Below are 23,742 nucleotides of genomic sequence, written 5' to 3'. Positions count from 1 at the left end.
GTAAAAATTTGGGCGCCTGGGTGGCTCAGTTGGTTAAGCGACTGCCTTCGGCTCAGGTCATGATCCTGGAGTCCTGGGATCGAGTCCCACATCGGGCTCCCTGCTCAGCAGGGAGTCTGCTTCTCCCTCTGACCCTCTTCCCTCTCGTGCCCGCTATCTCTCATTCTCTCTCTCTTAAATAAATAAAATCTTTAAAAAAAAAAAATTAAGTAAAAATTTTTTTAAAACCCACTGAATTATATATTTCAAAATGATGTATATTGTCATGTAAATTAGATCTCAATAAAAGAGAAAAAGTAGCCAAACAAAGGTACTTTTAAAATTCCACCTAATTTGGGGCACCTGGGTGGCTCAGTTAGGCATCTGACTCTTGGTTTTGGCTCAGGTCATGAGCTCAGGATCATGGGAGGAGCCCCAAGCCCTGCATCATTGGGCTCTGTGCTCAGTAGGGACTCTGCTTCCCCCTCCCCCTTCCTCTGCCCCTCCCCTCCACTCATGCACTCTAAAATAAATAAATCTTTAAAACATAAAATAAAATTTCACCTAATTTAAAACAGACTTTTATCAGACCTTTTAAAGTCATGGCAAAGAAAAAATAAAAATACATAAAAAGACCAATCACAGAGAGGAGGATTTGTTTCAATTCAGGGCTTACTTTCAACCCATTACCACAATTTTATATGTAACAGAAAAACTACCTGGTTCTGAACCTTTTTAGTTATATGTTTAGTTATATGTTTTGGTTGCTCCTTTTTAAGCTCCTAGCCTCATTTTCTTCCTCTGACACTGTTTTTCACCCCTTCCAACTTCCTTTATTTTTCCCCAGGAGCTCTGTCTCTCCCAACATACTTTGTCAGTTTATGACTTGCATAGGAGGAATCACCCCATAATATTTCATTCTACATTGTGCTTTTTTTAAGATTTTATTTGAGAGAGAGAGAGAGCATCAGTGAGCAAGCATGATGAGGTGGGGAGCGACAGAGGGAGAGGGAGAAGCAGGCTCCCTGCTGAGCAGGGAGACTGACACAGGGCATTATCCCAAGACCTGTGGATCATGACCTGAGCTGAAGGCATACACTTAACTGACTGAGCCACCCAGGTACCCCTCATTCTGCATTGTTTTTAAGGTTCACTTATATTGATACATAACTATAGTTATGTTCACTGCTCTCTATCTTTACATGACTAGTCTATAATTTCTTCATTCTGTTATTGATGAATTCTTTAGTTGTTTCCAGGTTTTGCTTTTACAAATAATATTGCTATGAACTTTCTTCTACTTGTCATGGGTACAAACTCCTGCCCACCTCCTAGAGTTACCATAGGGTATATACTTCACTCGATACTGCTAAATTATCCTTTTCTAAAGTGGCATTCCAACTGATACTCTACTCCCCACAGCAGTATATGATGAGTTCTCATTATTCCACATCTTCAACAAAATGGTGAGTATAAAATATTGAGATTTTTAACTTGCATTTCCATAACAACCAAGAAGACTGAACACTCTTTCATATCTACAAGTCATTTGTGTTTCCTCTTCTATGAATTTCCAACCCACTATCTATTATTATCATTGGTTTATAAAATATTCTTTATACCATCTGGATATTAATCCTTTTTAAATGTTCTGCAAACATTCTCTCCCAGAGTATTTTTCATTTCATGTTGTCTTTTGATAACTGCACATTTTTAATTTTGATCTAGACCTATTTATTGATCTTTTCCTCTACAATTCAAATTTGAAACCTTATTGAAGAAATCTTTCCTACCTTTTCCACCCTGATATCATAAAAATATTCTTCCAGTGTCACCTGGGTAGCTAAATAAGTTAAGCAACCAACTCCTGGTTTTGGCTCAGGTCATGATCTCAGGGTCATGAGATCGACCCCGGCATCAGGCTCTGCACTAGGTACGGGGCCTGCTTGAGATTCTCTCTTTCTCTCCCTCTGCCTCTCCCCCACCACTCACTCTTGCTCTCTAAAAAAATAATAATAATAAAGTAAATATAAAAAAATTAAAATATTCTCCCATATTTTTTTCTGAAAGTTTTGCTTTTCACGTTTACATCTTTAATCATTAGGAACTTACATATATGGTGTGAAGAGAAATTCCATTTTATTATTTCCCATATAACCAACTATTTCATTATCATGTATTGTTTAGTCAGTTCATCATTGTCTCACTTATCTACAAAGCTCTATCATATGTTTTAGTTTCCTTATATGAAGGAGTTCAGATTCTTGTGCCTTTGTTCTGCTCCCTTGTTTGGTTTATCCTGTGCCATTAATTAACACGTTGTTAACACATTAGCACATTGTCTTCTGTTGGGTTTTTTTTTTAAAGATTTATTTATTTGAGCAAGTGAAAGGAGGGGAGGGAAAGAGAGATAGAGCACAAGCAGGGGGAGAGGCAGAGGGAATGGGAGAAGCAGACTCCCTGCTGAGCAGGGAGCCTGATGTGGGGCTCGATCCCAGGACCCTGGGATCCTGACCTGAGCCAAAGGCAGACGCTTAACTGACTGAGCCACCCTGGCACCCCCCAGCACACTGTTAATTAGTATGGCTTTATTTATAAGTTATACTATCTGAATAAGTAAATTCAGTTTTTTTGGCAGCTTCTCTCCTATTATAAATTTTGGACAGGAACTGTTGCATTATATGAAATATCCTATCATTATATTAAATAGAATTGTATTACATGTATAATTTGGAAAGAACTAATGTGTTTATGATACTGAGTCTTCCTACCCACTAATATGGTATCCCAATTTATTTAGATCTTCTCTAATGTCTTTTAATAAAATTTTACAATTTTCTCCATAAAAGGTCATGTGCATCTTTTGTTGGGTTCCAAGGTAATTTTTCAATTGTTGTTGCTCTAATAAATTTTATCTTTTTAAAATTACATGTGTTGTGGGGCCCCTGGATGCCTCAGTCCATTAAGCATCTGCCTTTGGCTCAGGTCCTGATCCCAGGGTCCTGGGATCGAGCCCCGCATCGGGCTGTCGGCTCAGCGGGGCATCTGCTTCTCCCTCTCCATCTGCCTTTCCCCTGTTTGTGCTCTCTCCCTAATAAATAAATAAAATCTTAAAAAAATAAAAAATAAAAAAAACAAAATTACCTGTGTTGTAAAAACACAAGTGTCTATCAACAGATCAATAGATATACAAAAGGTGGTATACACACCACATAATGGAGTATTATTCAGCCATAAAAAATGAAGTTCTGAAAAAAAAAAAAAAGAAGTTCTGATACATGTTATAAAACCTGGGGTGCCTGGGTGGCTCAGTCATTAAGCGTCTGCCTTTGGCTCAGGTCATGATCCCAGGGTCCTGGGATCTTCCTGCTCTGCAGGAAGCCTGCTTCTCCCTCTCCCATTCCCCCTGCTTATGTTCCCTCTCTCACTGTGTCTCTCTGTCAAATAAATAAATAAAATCTTAAAATAATAATAATAATAATAATAATAATAATAATAATATGGATAAACCTTAGGAACATGCTAAGTGAAATAAGCCAGACAAAAAAAAGGACAAAAACTTACGATTCTACATTTATGAAATACCTAGAACAGGCAAATTCATAATTATTCTTCTAGACTCAGGTAGAGTTTATCTTAAGCTATGATTATCCATAAATATCAATATACTCACTTATAAAAAACTATATAAGCTTGATTTGACTACTATTAAAAAAATGAGAAAATAGCAAGTGTTGGTGAGTATGTGGAGAAACTGGAACCCTGGTGCACTGTCGGTGGGATTGTAAAAATGGCACAACACTCTGGAACATAGTATGGAGGTATCTCAAATCCAGCAATTCCAATTTGGGTTTATATCCAGAAGAATTGAAAGCAGGGTCTAGAAGAGACATCTGGACACCTATGTTCATAGTTGCACTATCCACAATAGCCACTGGTGGAAGGAACCCAAATGTCCATTGACAGATGAATGGATAAACAAACTGTATCATATGCATACCATGGAATATTACTCAGCCTTAAAAAAGAAAGAAATCCCACAGCAACTTCTTGCTAGACACCTCTACAAAGGCAAGAGAAACAAAGGCAAAAATGAATTACTGGGACTTCATCAAGATAAAAAGCTTTTGCACAGCAAGAGAAACAGTCAACAAAACTAAAAGGCAACCTACGTGATGGGAGAAGATATTTGCAAATGTCGTATCAGATAAAGGGCTAGTATCCAAAATCTGTAAAGAACTTCTCAAACTCAACACCCCAAAAAACAAAAAACCCAGTCAAGAAATAGGCAGAAGACATGAGCAGACATTTCTCCAAAGACATACAAATGGCTAACAGACACATAGAAAAAATGCTCAACATCACTTGGCACCAGGGAAATACAAATTAAAACCACAATGAGATACCACCTCACACTAGTCAAAATGGCTAAAATTAACAAGTTAGGAAATGACAGATGTTGGCAAGGATGTGGAAAAAGGGGAAGCCTCTTGCACTGTTGGTGGCAATGCAAATTGGTGCAGCCACTCTGGAAAACAGTATGGAAGTTACTCAAAAAGTTGAAAATAGAGCTATGCTACAACCCAGCAATTGCACTACTGGGTATTTACCCTAAAGATACAAATGTAGTAATCCGAAGGGGCACCTGTACCCCAAAGTGTATAGCAGCAATGTCCAATTATAGCCAAACTATGGGAAGAGCCCAGATGTCCAATGACAGATGAATGGATAAAGAAGATGTGGTATATTCAGAGTTTTTTCTACTTTCCTTTTCCAACCTATCAGTTCCTCTTTCCCCAGGGGAGGTCTATATTTTTAAATGGCAACCAACATAAATGATATATGATCATAATAGATTCCACAAAAATAAAAGATGTGGTGTGTGTATACACACACACACACAATGGAGTACTCAGCTATCAAAAAAAAAATGAAATCTTGCCATTTGCAACAATGTGGATGGAACTAGAGGGTATTATGCTAAGCAAAATAAGTCAATTAGAGAAAGACAATTATATGATCTCATTGATATGTGGAATTTAAGAAACAGAACAGAGGATCATAGGGGAAGAAAGAAAAAAAATAAAACGACGAAATCAGAGAGGGAGACAAACCATAAGGGACTCTTAATCATAGGAAACAAAACTGAGGGTACTGAAGGGGAGGGGTTGGAGGGGGGTGGGGGAACTGGGTGATGGACATTAAGGAGGGCTTGTGATGTAATGAGCACTGGGTGTTATATACAACTGATGAATCACTGACCTCTACCTCTGAAACAAATAATACATCATATGTTAATTAACTGAATTTAAATTTAAAAAAAAGAAAGAAATCCTGTCACATGCTACAACAGAGATGAGCCCTGAGGACATTATATTAAGTAAAATAAACCAGTCACAAAAAGGCAATCACTGTATGATTCCACTTTATATGAGGTAACCAAAGTAGTAAAATACATAGAAACAGAAAATAGAATGGTAGTTACTGGGGCCTGAGGAAAGGAGGAAAAGGGAGTGGTTATTTAATGGGGATAGCATTTCAAATTTGCAAGATGAAAAAGCTCTACATATATGTTCCACAACAATGTGAATATGCTTAATGCTACTGAACTGCACACTCAAAAATGTTTGTGCTGGTAAATTTTATGGTGGTTTTAAAATTGTAATTAATTAGATGGGCCTAATATTGTTTGGGTAGGTAGATTTTTTTAAATTACTAATTCAATTTCTTTTATGGCTAAAAGAGTATAAAGATTTTTAATTTCTTCTCAAGTCAGTTTTGGTAAGTTATTCTTAGTTGTTTTTAGAATGTGCTTTTGCTACTGAAGCTACCTTTTCATAGCTCATTAAAATGTCTACATTATCTTTACTTCTTTGTAGTTACCAGATGGGCCCTATTAGAAAGTATCAAGTATTCATTTAAAGCCATAAGCCATTACATATGGACTTGATCCTAAAATTAGACAAATTATAATGGTGACTACTTCTTGTAGAAATATACAGATGCCAATTACAGATGTCTCCAAATATAAAAACTGATAAATAATATATCTACACATGGCAATCCCTACTTTATGAGTAAAGTGAGATCATTCTTATTAAGTCCTTTCTGATAATTCTTAAAGACTTCTCATATGTAAAATGTTTTATATTCAAATGCTTCTTGCACTAAAACCACAGAATGTAAGTGCCAAGACTGGAGAAAAAGGTTAAGTGGAAATTTACCCTAAAAAAGGTCCTTATATTTCTTTCAGCTCAGCATGGAAGAGCTAAATCCCTGGTTTCAGTGGCCTTTTAACTACTGTTTCAAAAGAAGTGTTTTCTTCCATTAACCATAATAAGCAATCAAATATAAATGATTGTTTAAGGGGAAAAAGAACTAGATAGACAGATTTATAATTATATTTGAAACCTATTCTAGAAGGCCTACCAATGAGTTCATGATTCAACTTGCAAAGTTAGTTGGAAGACATTATTTCTTCCATTTTCTCCAAAGCAGTCTCAGAAGTGATGCACTAGAGATCCAGAAATTATGTTGGGTCCCTTTATGACATCTACAGATAGGCTTGGTCTTTCATTAAAAATAAGCAAGAAAAAAAAAAAAAGCAAGAATAGTATTTTTTTTCCTTATCTGAGCAAAAGGCTCCAGAAACATGACATAGACTATTATAAAGAATCTTTTAACATGAAAAAAACAAGTCAAAGAGACCAAAAAAATAAGACTAGCCTACATATCCTTCAGTCCAAGTTCAAATATAATCATCTACAAAGTCTCTCTTCTACCCTAGTCTACAACATCTCCTTCGGCTGAACTTCTAAAGCACTTGTTGGTATCACTCTTTTGACAGTTATCTATTGTTCATATTATTACTCACCTCAGAATCTGTTTTAACTGGGAAATAAAAATTAGAGCAATAAATGAGGAAAATATTAAGTAAGACTGCATATATAAAACAATACCTGAGACAGTAACTATTCAATAAGTACTATAAAAGTTACCTCTCTCTCTGCCATTTATCAAATTTATGACTCTGAACAAGTCACTTTTGCTAACTCTCATTTTCTTCATCTTTAAAGTAGAAATAAAGATCCCTGACAAATGACTGTCTATGCGCTAATAGGGATGACCAATACTCTTTGGTTTTCAGAGCATTTTTTCATCATTATGCCTAACACAATCCCTTGACTATTACAGTCGATCATTACTAAACCTTTGTACAACATACACTTTTATTACCTTACCATTATAAAATAAGCACTTTATAAACTATAAACATAAATATCAATAGCTAGAAAATAGTTTATACGAATGTGTCATAATTTACTTAACTATTCCCTCAAAGTTGTGCATCAACTATTCTCTTGTCAGTATCTCCACCCAGCTTCTTGTTCTTTTACCACACCAGCCCAGTAAATCTCTCAGCCATGGGGAATCAATCCAACCATCTGCTGAATTCTGAAGAAAATCACAAGCTGGCAATTTGTGCCACTACAAATTTACGAGTCTCTAATTTTGAGATCAACTATCCTATTAGTAATTTATCTACATGCCTCTGATCAGTGACCTACTCCATCCCACGGTGATCAGCGGCTATGCCATATCTGAAGCCTAACACCACACACCTCTTCTCTCACAACTGCCATCTGCCAGAAAGAAGAAACCTGATTTCATCCAATTTTCCAATCTACATTCTTCTTCAAACCCATCCTCTTCCTTCCAAGTGTTAGACAAAAGTATCTCTCCTTCCCTGTGGTTATAATCTCTTCTCACCACCAAACCCATCCTTCCTGTTCCATCAAATCACACCCCATTTAACTCAACTTTATCTCTACCTTATCATCTCCACCAAAACATAATATACATACAACTCTTCTATCTTTGAAAAAAAATTGTTTCTCAGATCTACATCTCTCTCTAGCTACCTCTCACTTCTGCTTCCCAGCAAGTTTTCCGAGCGGTCTATAAGTGTAGTCTCTATTTTCTTACCTCCCACTCAACTCTTGAATCTAATTTGATTTCTACCCCATTCACAAAATATAATCTTGTTAAGGTCTTCTCAGCAACAGAGTCCAGCAGAAACTTTTTTTTTTTTAAGATTTTATTTATTTATTTGAGAGAGAGAATGAGAGACAGAGAGCACGAGAGGGAAGAGGGTCAGAGGGAGAAGCAGACTCCCCCCACCCCGAGCAGGGAGCCCGATGTGGGACTCGATCCTGGGACTCCAGGATCATGACCCGAGCCGAAGGCAGTCGCCAAACCAACTGAGCCACCCAGGCGCCCCAGCAGAAACTTTTCTATCTTTATTTCACAACCACTTTAAATTTTACACTGTTAGCCATTTTTTTCCTTCTTGAAAGGGTCTCCCTGGATTTCCCCAGAGACCAGTTTCCTTGTTCATTTCCTACCTTTCCTGCTGCTTTTGAGTCTTGAATCTAGTCATGTTGGTTTAGCATACAATGTTTCAAGAGTTCGTAACTACCTATAGGATAAAGTCCAAACTCAAACTCTTCATTCAGCATGGCATATAAGGCCCTTCATGGTCTGGCCTCCTTTTTTTTTTTTTTTTTTAAGATTTATTTATTTGAGAGAGGGGGAGAATGTGAGCAAGAGAGCAAGGGGGAGGGGCAGAGGGAGAGAGAAACTCAAGCAGCACAGAGCCCACAACCCAGAGATCATGACCTGAGCTGAAACCAAGAGTTGGAGGCTTAACCGACTGTACCACCCAGGTGCCCCTCTGCTTACTCTTCTACGCTCATTCTCCTATTACTTTCCCACAGGCACCTTTTACCCTAGGCACACCAAAAACACCCACAGCTCATCCAAACAAACACTTTCTCATGCCTTTGTTCTTATGTTCCCTGTACTTCACAAAATACCCATTCCTTCCTCCCTCCCCTCCAGCCCTTTCTCTCACCATACTCCTTTATAACCAGCTACTTTTGCGGGGGTGGGGGAGAGGGGGATCAGGTCATACACAATTTTTTCTGTGAAACCTTCCCTCACATCTTTAGTCTAAACACCACTACTTCTTTGATTCCACAGAGCTGTTCTCAACCTTCTAATATAAAGCTTATTCATTATAGTTTAGCTATTGACTTGTCTTTGTGATAAACTGTGAGCTCCTTGAGGACACACATTTTCTTATTTATCTTTTATATCACCATTGTTGAGTGTCTCACAAAGAGAAGGCACTCAATAATATTTGTTGAATTAATACATGAGATGACCAGCATTTAGGCTTACCAGAGAGAAGTGAAGATCCAAGAATAATCATGCTGTAAGTACAGCATGGAATTTTACTGAAGGCAGGGGGGAAAAAATGATCAGCCTGGAGAGAGAAAAAAATTTTTGAAATTTCCCATAGAAAAAGGTAAAATAGGCTAACAGAAAAAAAAATGATAATCAGCCACATCTGCTATGAATATTAACTCATTGCTTCTTTTTGCCCAAAATTTTACCCATACGGATCTTAGAGCCAAATACACAATAGAGTCAGGTAGCTTCTAGCAAGTAAGATGTACAGCAGCCTCTAGCAAAACTTCCAGCATAAACCACTCGCCTTAACCTCTCTAACATTTTCTCACTGTTATCACAAAAACACAGACCTTCCAGAAGAGTACCTGCTACATGCCAGATACAAGCTAAGTATTATTTCATTATATGTATATGTATGTATATGTAATAGTTTTATAATTCTTATAAAAATCTTTGTGAATTAAGTATTACTACTCCCATTTTATAGAGAACTCTTCAATGCCACATCATTGTTAAGCAGACTAAATTCAAACCAGTCTTCTAACAAAGTATAATTATCCTCTCAAGGCAGCAACTACATGAAATGAACATGTGATCTGAAAGTTTCCAGTTGTCTTTCAGGCACTTTTACATCATGTGTAAGGCTAACTCTAAGCTAGCCTTCTACAGCAGATGTTGTAGAAAATTCAAGATAAGACATTCACCAAATTCATTCTCTGCTTGTAAGGGTCCTCTGTCTTTTATCCATACTTCCAATTCCTTGTTCATCAAACCCTAAGAAACAGGGTTAGTGAAAATTTTATTCTCAAATTTAGAGTCTGTGAGGTAGATAGAATAATAGTCCTACAAAGATGTCCACATCCCAAACCCTGGAACCTGTGAATATTTTATATCACATAACAAAAGGGATTTTGCAGATGAGATTAAGAACATTGACACAGAAAGATTATTTTGGATTATCCATGTGGGCCAGAGAAATCAAAAAAGTCATTATAAAAGGGAGGCAAGAATATCAGTCAGAGAAACAGATATGACAACGGAAGTAGAAGACAGAAAGAGAGATTTAAAGATGCAACATTACTGGCTTTGAAATGAAGTAAGGGGCCAGCAGCCAAGGAATGCAGGCAGCTCCTAGAACAAAATGGATTATTCTCTAGGGCCTCCAAAAGGAATACAGCCTGCTGACATCTTGACTTTAGGACTTTTGATGTCCAAAACTGCAAGATGATAAATGTGAGTTGTTTTAAGCCACTAAATTTATGGTAATTCATATGGCAACAATAGGAAACTAATAAGAGTTTTTACTTATCAATGCCTGAGAGTAAGAGGTGATTAATTTTTTGTATTAAATTTAGTATTTACTTGTAAATCTTTTAACTTTTTATAGGTACTTTCGACATTGTTTTTGCTATATAATAATAAATCTAGGACAAAAACTGTCCACAATCCTGTTATCAAATCAATGTTTCCATTTGATCATATTCTAGGTCTTTTCCTTCACCATATTCTATTTTTATGTATTTGTGGTAGTATCAAGGAATGGATTTTGTAATCTATATTTTTACTAGTAATGCTTACTCCATGAGTTCTTTCCCATTTTGCTTCATTTTTTTCTGAGATCCTCTTAACCTGTTCTTTCTAAGCGCAGGTAAGCATCTTTCACTGCTCCTGCAACATTTCAAAAATACTCCTGCATCAAGTTCTTTGTAATTGCTGTTCACTCTTCCTCTAATACCCTTCATTCAGCTATCCCCACAACTCACTCCTTCAACTTCCGCCAGGTCTCTGCTCAAAATGTCATCTTAAGATATTTGGAATACATGTAAGAGACAAGAATATCCAGAATCTTTAACTCCAACAAACCAATAAGAAAAAAAGACAATCCAATAGAAAAATGGGCAAAAGACATGAAAAGGTGTCTCATACAAGAGAATAACCAAATGGCCAACATGTGAGAAGATGATCAACCACATTAGGAATCAGGAAAATGCAAATGAATTTAAACCGTAATGAGATGCCACTACACACTTAGATGATTTGCAAAAATGTAAATATATGACAACACCTAGGGATTAGTAGATGTAGTTAACGCTCAGATACCGTTACAGATAGAAATAATTTGGCATTCTCTAGAAGGGCTGAGATACACATATTTTATAAACCAGAATTCTCAATCCTAGATATACCTTAGAGAAATTCATTCACATATGACATATGTGCAAAATCTTCATAACAGCATTGTCCATAATAGCCAAGATAGAAACTACCCAAATGTCTATTAAAAGTAGAAATAGGGGCACCTGGGTGGCTCAGTCATTAAGCATCTGCCTTCAGCGCAGGCCATGACCCCAGGGTCCTGGAATCGAGCCCCGCATCAGGCTCCCTGCTCCATGGGAAGCCTGCTTCTCCCTCTTCACTCCCCCTGCTTGTGTACCCTCTCTCACTGTGTCTCTCTCTGTCAAATAAATAAATAAAATCTTTAAAAAAATAAATAAATAAAAGTAGAAATAAACTGTTCTACAACAAAATACCATATAATAAAAAAATAAGAAACTACGGCTACATAAAAACAGTATAGATGCCTCAGCATAATAGTGAGCAAAACACACAAAAGCAGACATACAATATAATTCCATATATAGCAAATTCAAAAACAAGCAAAACTAAAATATATTATTTAGGAATACAATTATAAAGAAAAATAAGAAAATAATTACCATAAAAATTAAGTCAATGGTTTACTCTGGTGGGAAGAAGGGGGATATATGCCAAAAAGGCATGCTTTTGGCTTCTGGGAAGCTGGCCATCTTCGACATCTTTATCTATGTGGTAGTTACATAGTTGTTCACAAACGTCAATAAACTACATTTATGTTTATATACTATATAAATTACATGTATGTTTTATACACTTAACATGTATTTTATTTCACAATAAGAAGGTTAAACTACCATATCAGTGAGGCCTCTATCCAGAACAAAACAGTAATTCCTCTCTGCCCTCCATCCCCTTTAGCCAGTTGGGTTTTTCCTCCATAGCATTTATCTTTGCCTAACATACTATATATTTACTTCTTAATTTATTGTCATACCTCCTCCTGCATAAAACAAGGGACTATATTCCCAGCCATTAGAAGAGTACTTGGAATAAAATACACCTTTACACCTTTCTCTATGTGCATATAATGCTAAAAAAAAAAAGTATGTATTTATATCTTTATTTTACAAAAATATTATACACATTTCTTTATAACTTGCTTGTTTTAATCTATAACCTCTCAGATATCCTTCTAGGTCACGATACACAGATTTAACTCATTCTCCTTGGGTTGCATAATATTCCACAATATAAGTATATTACAATCTATATCCATGCCCACTATTGATAGACATTCAGGCTATTTCCAATTTTTGCCATTAAAAACAACATACTTTCATGTCTACAGAATAGATTTCCAGAAGACAAATTTGACTAATTATTATTGCCAAACCTTCCAAAATGGCTATAGCAATTCACATTTTTACCAATACTGAACCTAACTCATGAAACTTAACAGTTTTCTTTTTTTTAATTTTTTTAATTATTTACACATAATGTATTATTTCTTTCAGGGGTACAAGTCTGTGATTCATCAGTCTTACACAACACACAGCACTCACCACAACACATACCCTCCCCAATGTCCATCAGCCACCCCATCTCCCCACCCCCTCCCCTCCATCAACCCTCAGTTTGTTTCCTAAGATTAAGAGTCTCTTGGGGTGCCTGGGTGGTTCAGTCATTAAGTCTCTGCCTTCAGCTCAGGTTATGATCCCAGGGTCCTGGGATCGAGCTCCACATCGGGCTCCCTGCTCAGTGGGAAGCCTGCTTCTCCCTCTCCCTCTGCCTGCTGCTCTGCCTACTTGTGCTCTCTCTGTGTCAAATAAAGAAAATCTTAAAAAAAAAAAAAAAGTCTCTTATGATTGATTTCTCTCTGGTTTCATCTTGTTTCATTTTTTCCTCTTCCCCTATGATCCCCTGCCTTATTTCACAAATTCTACATATCAGTGAGATCATATGATAATTGCCTTTCTCTGACTGACTTATTTCACTTAGCATAACATCCTCTACTTCCAACCATGGCATTGCAAATGGCAAGATTTCATTTTTTGACGGCTGCATAATATTCCATTGTGTGTGTGTGTTTGTGTTTGTGTGTGTGACATCTGGGCTCTTTCCATAGTTTGGCTATTGTGGACATTGCTGCTATAAACACTGGGGTGCTAGTGCCCCTTAGGATAACTACATTTGTATCATTGAGGTAAATACCCAAGTAGTGCAATTGCTGGGTCGTAGGGTATTAACAGTTTTCTTATAATTTATGCCCACTTGCAGTGCAGCAAAAGTGGTCCTAAGAGGGAAGTATAGAGCAATACAGGCCTACCTCAAGAAGAAAAATCTCAAACAACCTAACCTTACACCTAAAAGAACAATAAACAATGCCTAAAGCCAGCAGAAGGAAAAAATAAAGATTAAAGCAGAAATAAATGATATAGAAACTAAAAAAAAAAAAAAAAAAAAAAAAAAAAAATCAATGAAACCAGGAGCTGGTTCTTTGAAAAAATTAACAAAATTGATGATCAGATTTATCAAAAAAGAAAACAGGAAGGGCCCAAATAAATAAATTCACAAATAAGACAGGAGAAATAACCAACACCACAGAAATACAATTAAAAGAATATTATTATTTTTAAAGATTTTATGTATTTATCTGAGAGACAGACAGAGCACGCACAAGTGGGGTGAGGGGCAGAGGGAGAAGCAGGCTCCCCGCTGAGCAGGGAGCCCAATGCGGGGCTCGATCCCAGGACCCTGGGATCATGACCTGAGCTGAAGGCAGACGCTTCACTAACTGAACCACCCAGGTGCCCCCAATTATAAGAATATTATGAAAAAACTATATGCCAACAAATTGTGGACAACCTAGAAGAAATGGATAAATTCCTAGAAACATATAAATTACCAAAACTGAAACAGGGAAAAACAGAAAACATGAACAGACCAATAACGCATAAAGAAATTGATTCAGTAACCAAAAAACACCCAACAAACAAAAGTCCAGGACCAGATGGCTTCACAGGTGAATTCTACCAAACGTTTAAAGGAGTTAATACCTATCCTTCTCAAACTATTCCAAAAAACAGAAAAGGAAGGAAAACTTCCAAATTCATTCTCTAAAGCCAGCATTACCCAAAACCAGGTAAAGACACCACTAAACAAGAGAACTACAGGCCAATATCCCTGATGAACATAGATGCAAAAATCCTCAATAAAATATTAGCAAACCAAATCCAACAATACATTAAAAAAATCATTCACCATGATTAAGTGGAATTTATTCCTGGGTTGCAAGGGTGGTTCAATATTCACAAATCAATGTGATACATACACCACATTAATAAAAGAAAGGATAAGAACCATATGATCATTTCAGTAGATGCAGAAAAAGCATTTGACAAAGTACAACATCCATTCATGATAAAACCTTCAACAAGGTAGGTTTTGAGGGAACATAACCTCAACATAATAAAGGCCATATATGAAAAACCCACAGCAAGTATCATCCTCAATAGGGAAAAACTGAGAGCTTTTCCTCTACAGTCAGGAACAAGACTGAGATGTCCATTCTCACCACTTTATTCAGTAAAGTACTGGAAGTCCTAGCCACAGCAATCATACAGCAAAAAGAAATAAAAGGCATCCAAATCGGCAAGGAAGAAGTAAAACTTTCACTACTGCAACTGACATGATACTCTATATAAAAAACCTGAAAGACTCCACCAAAAAACTGCTACCACTGATAAATGAATGCCATAAAGTTGCAGGATACAAACCAACTTACAGAAATCTGCTACATTTCTATACACCAAATGTGAAGTAGAAGAAAGAGAAATTAAGGAATCAATCCCATTTACAATTGCACCAAAAACAAATACCTAGGAATAAACCTAACCAAAGAGGTGAAAGATCTATACTCGGAAAACTGTATGACACTCATGAAAGAAATGAAGATGACACAAGAAAATGGAACGACGTTCCATGCTCCTAGATTGAAAGGACAGATATTGTTAAAATGTCTATACTCCCCAAAGCAATCTATACGTTTAATGCAATCCCTATCAAAATACCAACAGCATTTTTCACAGAGCTGGAACAAACAATCCTAAAATGTGTATGGAAGCACAAAAGACCCCAAATAGCCAAAGCAACCTTGAAAAAGAAAAGCAAAGTTGGAGGCATCACAATTCTGGACTTCAAGTTATATTACAAAGCTGTGGTGATCAAAACCGTATGGTACTGACACAAAATTAGACACATAGATCAATGGAACAGAATAGAAAACCCAGAAATGAACCCACAACTATCTGGTCAATTAATCTTCAACAAAGCAGGAAAGAATATCCAGTGGGAAGAGGACAGTCTCTTCAACAAATGGTTGGGAAAACTGGACAGCAACATGCAAAAGGATGAGAGTGGACCACTATACCATACACAAAATCAAAATGGATTAAAGACCTCAATGTGAGACCTGAAAACTAGAGGAGAATACAGGCAGTAACTTCTTTGACATCAGCTGTAGCAACTTCTTTCTAGGCCTGTCCCCGAGGCAAGGGAAACAAAAGCAAAAATAAACTATCAGGACTATATCAAAATGCTTCTGCACAGCGAAGGAAACGGTCAACAAAACTAAAAGGCAACCAACAGTATGGGAGAAGACATTTGCAAATGACACATCTGATAAAGCATACATATCTAAAATATATAAAGAACTTCTAAAACTCAATACCCAAAAAACAAACAATCCAATTAAAAAGTGGGCAGAACAGACATTTCTCCAAGGAAGATATCCAGATGGCCAACAGACACATGGAAAGATGTTCATCATCACTGATCATCAGGGAAATGCAAATCAAAACCATGATGAGATATCACCTCACACCTGTCAGAATGGCTAAAAATCAACAACAAAAGAAACAACGGGTGTTGGTATGAAAGTGGAGAAAAGGGAACCCTTTTGCGCTGTTGGTGGGAATGCAACCTGGTGCAACCATTGTGAAAAACAATATAGGGGTCCCTCAAAAAGTTAAAAACAGAACTACCCTACAATCCAACAATTGCACTGTTAGGTATTTACCCAAATAATACAAAAATACTAATTCAAAGGGATACATGCTTCTCGATGATTACAGAATTATCTATAATAACCAAATTATGGAATCAGCCCAAGTGTCCACCGATTGATGAATGGATGAAGAAGATCCACTATATATATATATATACAATGAAATATTCAGCCATAAAAAAGAATGAAATCTTGCCATTTACAACAACATGGATGGAGCTAGAGAGTATTATGCTAAGTAAGTCAAAGACAAATACCATATGATTTCACTCATATGTGAAATTTAAGAAACAAAACAAATGAGCAAAGGGGGGAAGAGAGAAAGAGGCAAACCAAGAAACAGACTCTTAACTACAGAGAACAAACATGGTTACCAGAAGGGAGTTGGGCAGGGGGATGGGTTAAACAGGTGATGGGGATTGAGAAATGCACCATTGTGGGCGCCTGGGTGGCTCAGATGGATAAGCGTCTGCCTTCAGCTCAGGTCATGATCCCAGGGTCCTGGGATCAAGTCCCGCATCGGGCTCCCTGCTCAATGCAGAGCCTGCTTCTCCCTCTCCCTCTGCCATTCCCTCTGCTTGTGCTCTTCTGTCTCTCTGTCAAATAAATAAATAAAATCTTAAAAAAAAAAAAAGGAAAGAAATGCACCATTGTGATAAGCACTAGGTGATGTATGAAAGTACTGAACCACTGTATTACATACCTGAAATGAATATTACACTGTATGTGAACTGCAATTTAAATAAAAACTTTTAAAAAGAACATACAAAATAAAGTTTATGCCCACTTGCTTTCAAAAAGCTGCTTAAATAAGATGAAGCAAATTAAATGTCTGGAAATTTTTTTTTTTAGTCAACTCTTTCCCTAATGTGGGGCTCGAACTCATGACTCCAAGATCAAGAGTCCCATGCTCTACCAACTGAGCCAGCCAGGTGCCCCACTTCTAGAAATTTAAATTGACCTCAGCAACTAATACCCTGGGAGTAGTCAAGGACCCACTGCAATCTCTCCCACACTTTTAGGAACTTAATAGTATCTGATTTACTACTATCTGCTCTAGGTTTCAAACCTAGAAGCAGTAAAATCTGTTCCCTTTTCCTCCCCCAATAAAGCCTAAGAGAAAAAGAACTCCTCCAAAAGGAGAAAATCTTTTCCATTTCACCTCTGCCTCATTTTGATTTAAAAAGCCATATGATCCAAACCTGTCTTTCCTTCTTAAACTGTGTCTCTTCGTTTATAGTACCATCATCTCCCAAGCCAGAAAACTAAGTCATTCTAGATTCTTTCATTTTTCTCAGGATAGTCTAAGTTCCATCAATTCTACTTTTTAAACAATTCTCCTATTTATTCTCACTATTACTACCTTATCTTAGGCTTTTGGGGGGGTTCTCTCTTTTAATGATTAGAAAATTAAATAAAAATACAATCTCCAGTTACAAATATTAAGTGGGTGTGGATGCAGAACTAGGGATCACTAGTTAAGATTGGCTAATAGAGGGGCGCCTGGGTGGCTCAGTTGGTTAAGTGTCTGCCTTCGGCTCGGGTCATGATCTCAGGGTCCTGGGATCAAGCCCCTTATCAGGCTCCCTGCTTTGCAGGGAGTCTGCTTCTTCCTCTGCCTGCCACACCCCCTGCTTGTGCTCTCTCTGCCTCTGTCAAATAAATATTAAAAAGAAAAAAAAAGACTGGTTAATACAGGGGCACCTGCCTGACTCAGTTGGTGGAGTGTGCGACTTTTGATCTTGGGGTTGTGAGTTCAACCCCCAAGTTGGGTGGTAGAGATTACTTTAAAAATCTTTTAAATCTAAAAGAAAAGGGGAGGCTCCTGGGGGGCTTAGTCGTTAAGCATCTGCCTTAGGCTTGGGTCATGGTCCCAGGGTCCTGGGATCGAGCCCCACATCAGGCTCCTTGCTCAGCGGGGAGCCTGCTTCTCTCTCTCCCACTCCCCCTGCTTGTGTTTCCTCTCTCACTGTGTCTTTTTCTGTCAAATAAAATCTTAAAAAAAAAAAAAAAAAAAAGGAGTGGCTAATACAATGTCTCTACTGCTAAAACAAAATTAAATTTACAGTGGAAATCTCCATGAGTCCACATGAATTCTGTACACCAGGTCTCCATCTCTCCACTTCTTCCATTTTTTTTTCACCTTAGGCTTTCATAGTATCTTTCATCTGTACTGAAATAGCCTCCTAACCAGCTTCTCTTCTTTAATTTCACTCTCCTCCAATCCATTTATCACTTTTGCAGCTAATATATTCTTTTCCCTACTTGAAACCAGTCAATGGCTCCCCAACCTGTAGGTGTAGAATTCAGGGCTCTTCATGATTTGGCCCTCACCCTCTCTCCAGATTCATCTACCACTACTTCCCACCTCATACGTCATGTTTCAACAAAAGTGAATTACTTACAGTTCCCAAAATACACCGAGGGGTTTCAACAATCCTGTGCATTTATCCAGGCTGTTACGTCTCCACTACCCCACCAGTAAACCAATCATTCCCTCTTCATTTTCTATATTTTTCTATTACTACAGTTAAAACATTCATTTAACCCACATTTACTGAGCACCTCTATGTGCCACAGAGAGTGCTAGGTACTAGAGATCCAGCAGTTAATTATAGTCCTTATCCTGATGGAACTTATAATCTAATGAGGACTAAGACATTAAACAACTGATAATAAATGTGGTTAAGGATTACAAAGAAGTAATACAGTATATAATGGAAATGTGTATTAGATGGAAGCCAGGAGAAAGGGACGGAGTTATAAAGAGAAATACTACACGCATTTGTTTACATGTTGGTATTCCTTAGTCTGAGCTTCCTTTTTTTTAAATGTTAGTTCATGTCTTTTAGTATTAACCCATATACAATTACTCGTCTTCTGGTTTGTTGAAGCAATAAGTCAGACAACATTTGCCACAATAATGTCTGTTGAAGTGGCTAGCCATGAAAACTCCAGCACCACACTCATGTGAAGGGCACTCTCAATGAAGGCGGCTGATTTTGCCATTCTCATCCACCTATAGTATTTCAGGACGACCAGTTTAACCTTCTTTCTCTTATGCTTATTCTTCTTGGGAGTGGTGTAAGACTTCTTCCTTTCTTAGCACCACCACGAAGTCTCAACACAAGATGAAGAGTGGACTCCTTTTGAATGTTGTAGTCAAAGTGTGTGCCTCTTCCAGTTGCTTCCCAGCAAAAATCAGTCTGCTGATCAGGAGAAATTCCTTCCTTATCCTGAATCTTGGCCTTTACATTTTCTATTCAACCCCGAGAGTTCAACCCCGAGAATGATGGTCTTCCCACTAAGGGTTTTCACGAAAATCTGCATCTTGGTGACAGTTCCACCACAGATGGCAGATCGGAAAGGAAAGCATAGTCTGAGCTTCTTAAAGACCAGAATTATGCCATCTTTTATCAATAGCCAGGACAGTAAATAGTAATGTATAGTAATGTGCATTGACGGGTTTACAAAGATGGCTGCCCTATTAATTCCTGAGCTAATCACTGAGGTCAGGTGAATGCAATAATCTTAATGGCCAGGCCTGGGTCATGTGCCCACCATTAAAGCCAATGGGTTAGATCAACTCTACCGAAGCCACACTGATTACAAATGGGGAATGAGTGGTTAAGAGAACAATGGGAAGCTGTTACCTAAATAAGAGGGCAGGAAAGCTGGATAGACAAAAACAGCAGTCCTCTCCTTAGTGGACATTGTAATTATCTCTTCAAAACATGTCTTGTTCCAGGGCACCTGGGTGCCTGAGTTGGTTGAGCATCCAACTCTTGATTTCAGCTCAGGTCATGATCTCAGCGTTGTGAGATCAAGCCCTGCATCAGGCTCCGTGCTCAGTGGGGAGTCTGCTTGAGATTCTTTCTCTCTCTCCTTCTGCCCCTCCCCACACTCATGCTTGCTCTTGTACTCTCTCAAATAAATAAATCTTTTTAAAAAAAGGTATCTTGTTTCTTCCACACACTAGTAAGATATTTGGGTGGGACTGACCCCTTCCCCAGCTCCAGGAGTAGGCCCTGATTTGACACAGCAATGTTTCTCAAAGTGTTTGTAGACCAGCCAAATGAGGAACATCTGGAAACCTGTTTCAACTACAAATTCTTAGAACCCAGCCCCAAACCTACTAAAATCAGAAATCAGGGGGTTGGGCTTAGCAATCTGTGTTTTAACAAGTCCTCCAGGTGGTTAAGATACATGCTCAAGGTTAAGAGCCACTGGTCTAGACAGAAAGCTACAGTTAATAGTTCAGATTTTAAGAGTGATCCTTTGGAACACGGGGATAGTCTAATGTCAAGTTCAGGATTTTTGTGTTATATTTGTGGGAAGCATCCTTTTTCTCCCCTAGATATTAGGAAACATGTAATCCCAGTCATCTGTACTACAGTCATCTTGTACTACACCAAGGAAGCCTGCCTAAGAAACTGATAAAGGGGAGAGCCAAGAGAAATGCAGAAAAACAGGGCCAAAGCCTGATAGTCTTGATCAAACTATGTCAGGGGCCCTTATTCCCTTTGGACTTTTCAATTACATGAAACTATAAATTCTCTTTGTTTAAACCAATTTCAGTTGGACTTTTTGTCATGGAAACAAAGTATCCAGAGAGCCACTATATCAAGTTACACATCTATCCCTAAACACCATAGGGAAAGTATACTAGGAAATACTATCTAGTCAACTGTCTAGCCTCTCTCTAAATTAGGGTTGCCAGATTTAGCAAATAAAAATATAGGACAGCCAGTTAAATTTGAATTTCAGATAAACAATTTTTCAGTATTAGTACATCACAAATATTGCATGGGACATTGCATGTATTTTATCTAGCAACTCTACTCTAAATGCCTTTTGTTGATCCCCAGTAATCAAAAGAGAGGCCTGAGGGCGCCTGAGTGACTCAGTCGTTAAGCGTCTGCCTTCGGCTCAGGTCATGATCCCAGAGTCCTGGGATCAAGCCTCACATCTGGCTCCCTGCTCGGCGGGAAGCCTGCTTCTCCCTCTCCCCCTGCTTGTGTTCCCTCTCTCTAGCTGTCTCTCTCTCTGTCAAAATAAATAAATAAAATCTTTTTTAAAAAGTCATCTTTAAAAAAAAAAGAGAGAGAGGCCTGAGTCAGTTTCAGTCAGACCGATGTCATAGCTGCTCTTGGGGTTTATGACTAGTAGGAGAAAAGACTAAATCCAAGTCCTGAACTAATGTCCTGCAACAGGTCTGTACCTGATAGTCCTTTTAAAGCTAAGCAGACTTTTCTAAAAGCCAAAACATATACTCTCTGTAACAGCTTAGTGTGACAAAATCAAAAATGTTGTTGTGTGAGCATTCATAACTTCCTTTCTTTACTCCCTTGGTTCCTGACCCTTATTATAAAAATCAAAGCAATGAAACAGGCAAAGGAGAGAGTTAAAGGGAGACGGATACTCCTGGAAAAGGGAAGAATAAATTTGAGAAAGGGAGGAAAAGACAAGAAGAACGAGACCATTCAAATTGTTAAAAGTTCGGCAAGTTTTAAAAAAGAAAAGGAAGTCTGGGATTAACCATGCAAAGACTTTGATCAAAAATGGAGAAATCAGATTATAAGTAGTATTACAGTATGGTATGAATGTTATCCCCTTTGGCATCTTTGAGAGGCTGGAATAAAGATTTAAATTACTTTTCAACCTAACTGAAATGTTAGGCTGGTGCTTCCTCTGAATGGAAGAGAGGAGATATATCACAAAACATCCCAGGTTAATAATGAAAATAATAAAACAATAGATAACTGCACTAAGGGTCTTACATGTGCTAATTCATATAATTCTTTCAATAGCCTTACAATGGGGTTAATGTTCTTCTTCCTGCTATACAGGTTAGGAAACTGTCCAGGGTCACAAACTATAAATAGACAGGGCTAGAATTGGAAATTCAAGCAATCTGAGTCTAGAGCTCCTAAACAGTGAGCAACACTTCCCTATTTTATAGCATTCTCTATACTCAAGCACTTAAGGATTACAGTAATAATCAAAACCACATATAGTTTAATTATTCTAAAGTACCAACAACTTTAGCATATAAAATAAAATGAAACATGTATGGCATGACTTTAATTCTCTTTAATTTCTTCTCCCCTTGGCGTACCTGGCTGGCTTAGTCAGTAGAGCGTGCAACTCTTGATCTTGGGGTTGTGAGTTTGAGCCCCACCCCTTTGGATGCAGAGATTAGTCAAAAATAAAATCTTTTAAAAAAAAATTTCCTCTCCCCTTCAGAGCCCACCATGAAAACTAAGAACCTTTTTTTTTTAAATAAGATTTTGACAGACAGTGAGAGAGGGAACACAAACGGGGAGTGTGAAAGGGAGAAGTAGGCTTCCCACTGAGCAGGAAGCCCGATGAGGGGCTCGATCCCAGAACTCTGGGATCATGACCTGTGCTGAAGGCAGACGCTTAACAACTGAGCCACCCAGGTGCCCCAGAAACTAAAAACCTTAAGATAGCTTCCTTTCCAAAGTTACTTTTGAAAATAAATTATAGTACAGTCCAGATTTATAACGTTCATAAAAATAACTCATGACTAGGTCTTCATCAAGTAACTAACTCCACAGATTATGCTGCTTTACACCCAGATGTCAGAGATCAGAAATCATAACACTTTAAAAAAGAGAAAAATGGGGCACCTGGGTGGCTCAGTCAGTTAAGCATCCAACTATTGATTTCAGCTCAGGTCATGTCTCAGGTTCCCGCGATCTAGCCCTGTGTCAGACTCTGTGCTCTGCGGGGAGTCTGCTTGAGATTTTCTCTCCCTCTCCCTCTGTCCCTGTCCCCCAAGCTTGCTAGTAAATCTTAAAAAAGAGAAAAATACATCAAAAAATATAAAAATGGCTTGGCATTATTTTAAAAGTTAAATCTTTTCATTATTAAAGCATATGGTGAAATATAAAGCTAAGAAATTCTAAAATAGTTAATATAACTAATAACAATGTTCAGAATCCACCTACTTCTCTCTACCTCTGGAGCTTCCACCTTGTCCAAGGCACCATCATCCCTCAGCTTGTTTACTGCAGTAGCCTCCTAACCACTTTCTCCACTTCCATCTTTTCCTATCCTCCACCAGCAGCCTGAATGATCCTTTTAAGCCAAGAATCATAATACATCACTGTTTAATACACTTGGATGGCTTCTCATTTCAGTCGAGTTTTTAAAAGCCAAGTTCTTACAATGTCCTATATGGTCTTCCCTGACACCACATAACTTTTCATTTTTTTAAACTACATATCACATTTTTATAAATTTTTAATTTATTTAAATAATCTCTACACCCAACAAGGGCTCGAACTCATGACCCCAAGAGCAAGAGTCACATGCTCTTC

General features: G+C 37.8%; 1 protein-coding gene and 1 pseudogene across 4 annotated transcripts in view; both read right to left on the bottom strand.

Annotated features, from left to right (window-relative positions):
- Positions 1-23,742, bottom strand: part of PIK3R3 (phosphoinositide-3-kinase regulatory subunit 3) — a 159,281-nt gene that overhangs the window by 87,191 nt on the left and 48,348 nt on the right. The window lies entirely within an intron of this gene.
- On the bottom strand, positions 19,255-19,745 carry LOC112818075 (ubiquitin-ribosomal protein eS31 fusion protein-like; annotated as a pseudogene).

The sequence above is a fragment of the Callorhinus ursinus genome, unplaced genomic scaffold, assembly GCF_003265705.2.
Source record: "Callorhinus ursinus isolate GAN/ISIS: 27379988/994484 unplaced genomic scaffold, GSC_fseal_2.0 scaffold18, whole genome shotgun sequence".
Classification (NCBI taxonomy): Eukaryota; Metazoa; Chordata; class Mammalia; order Carnivora; family Otariidae; genus Callorhinus; species Callorhinus ursinus.
This window is presented reverse-complemented; position numbering and strand designations above follow the sequence as displayed.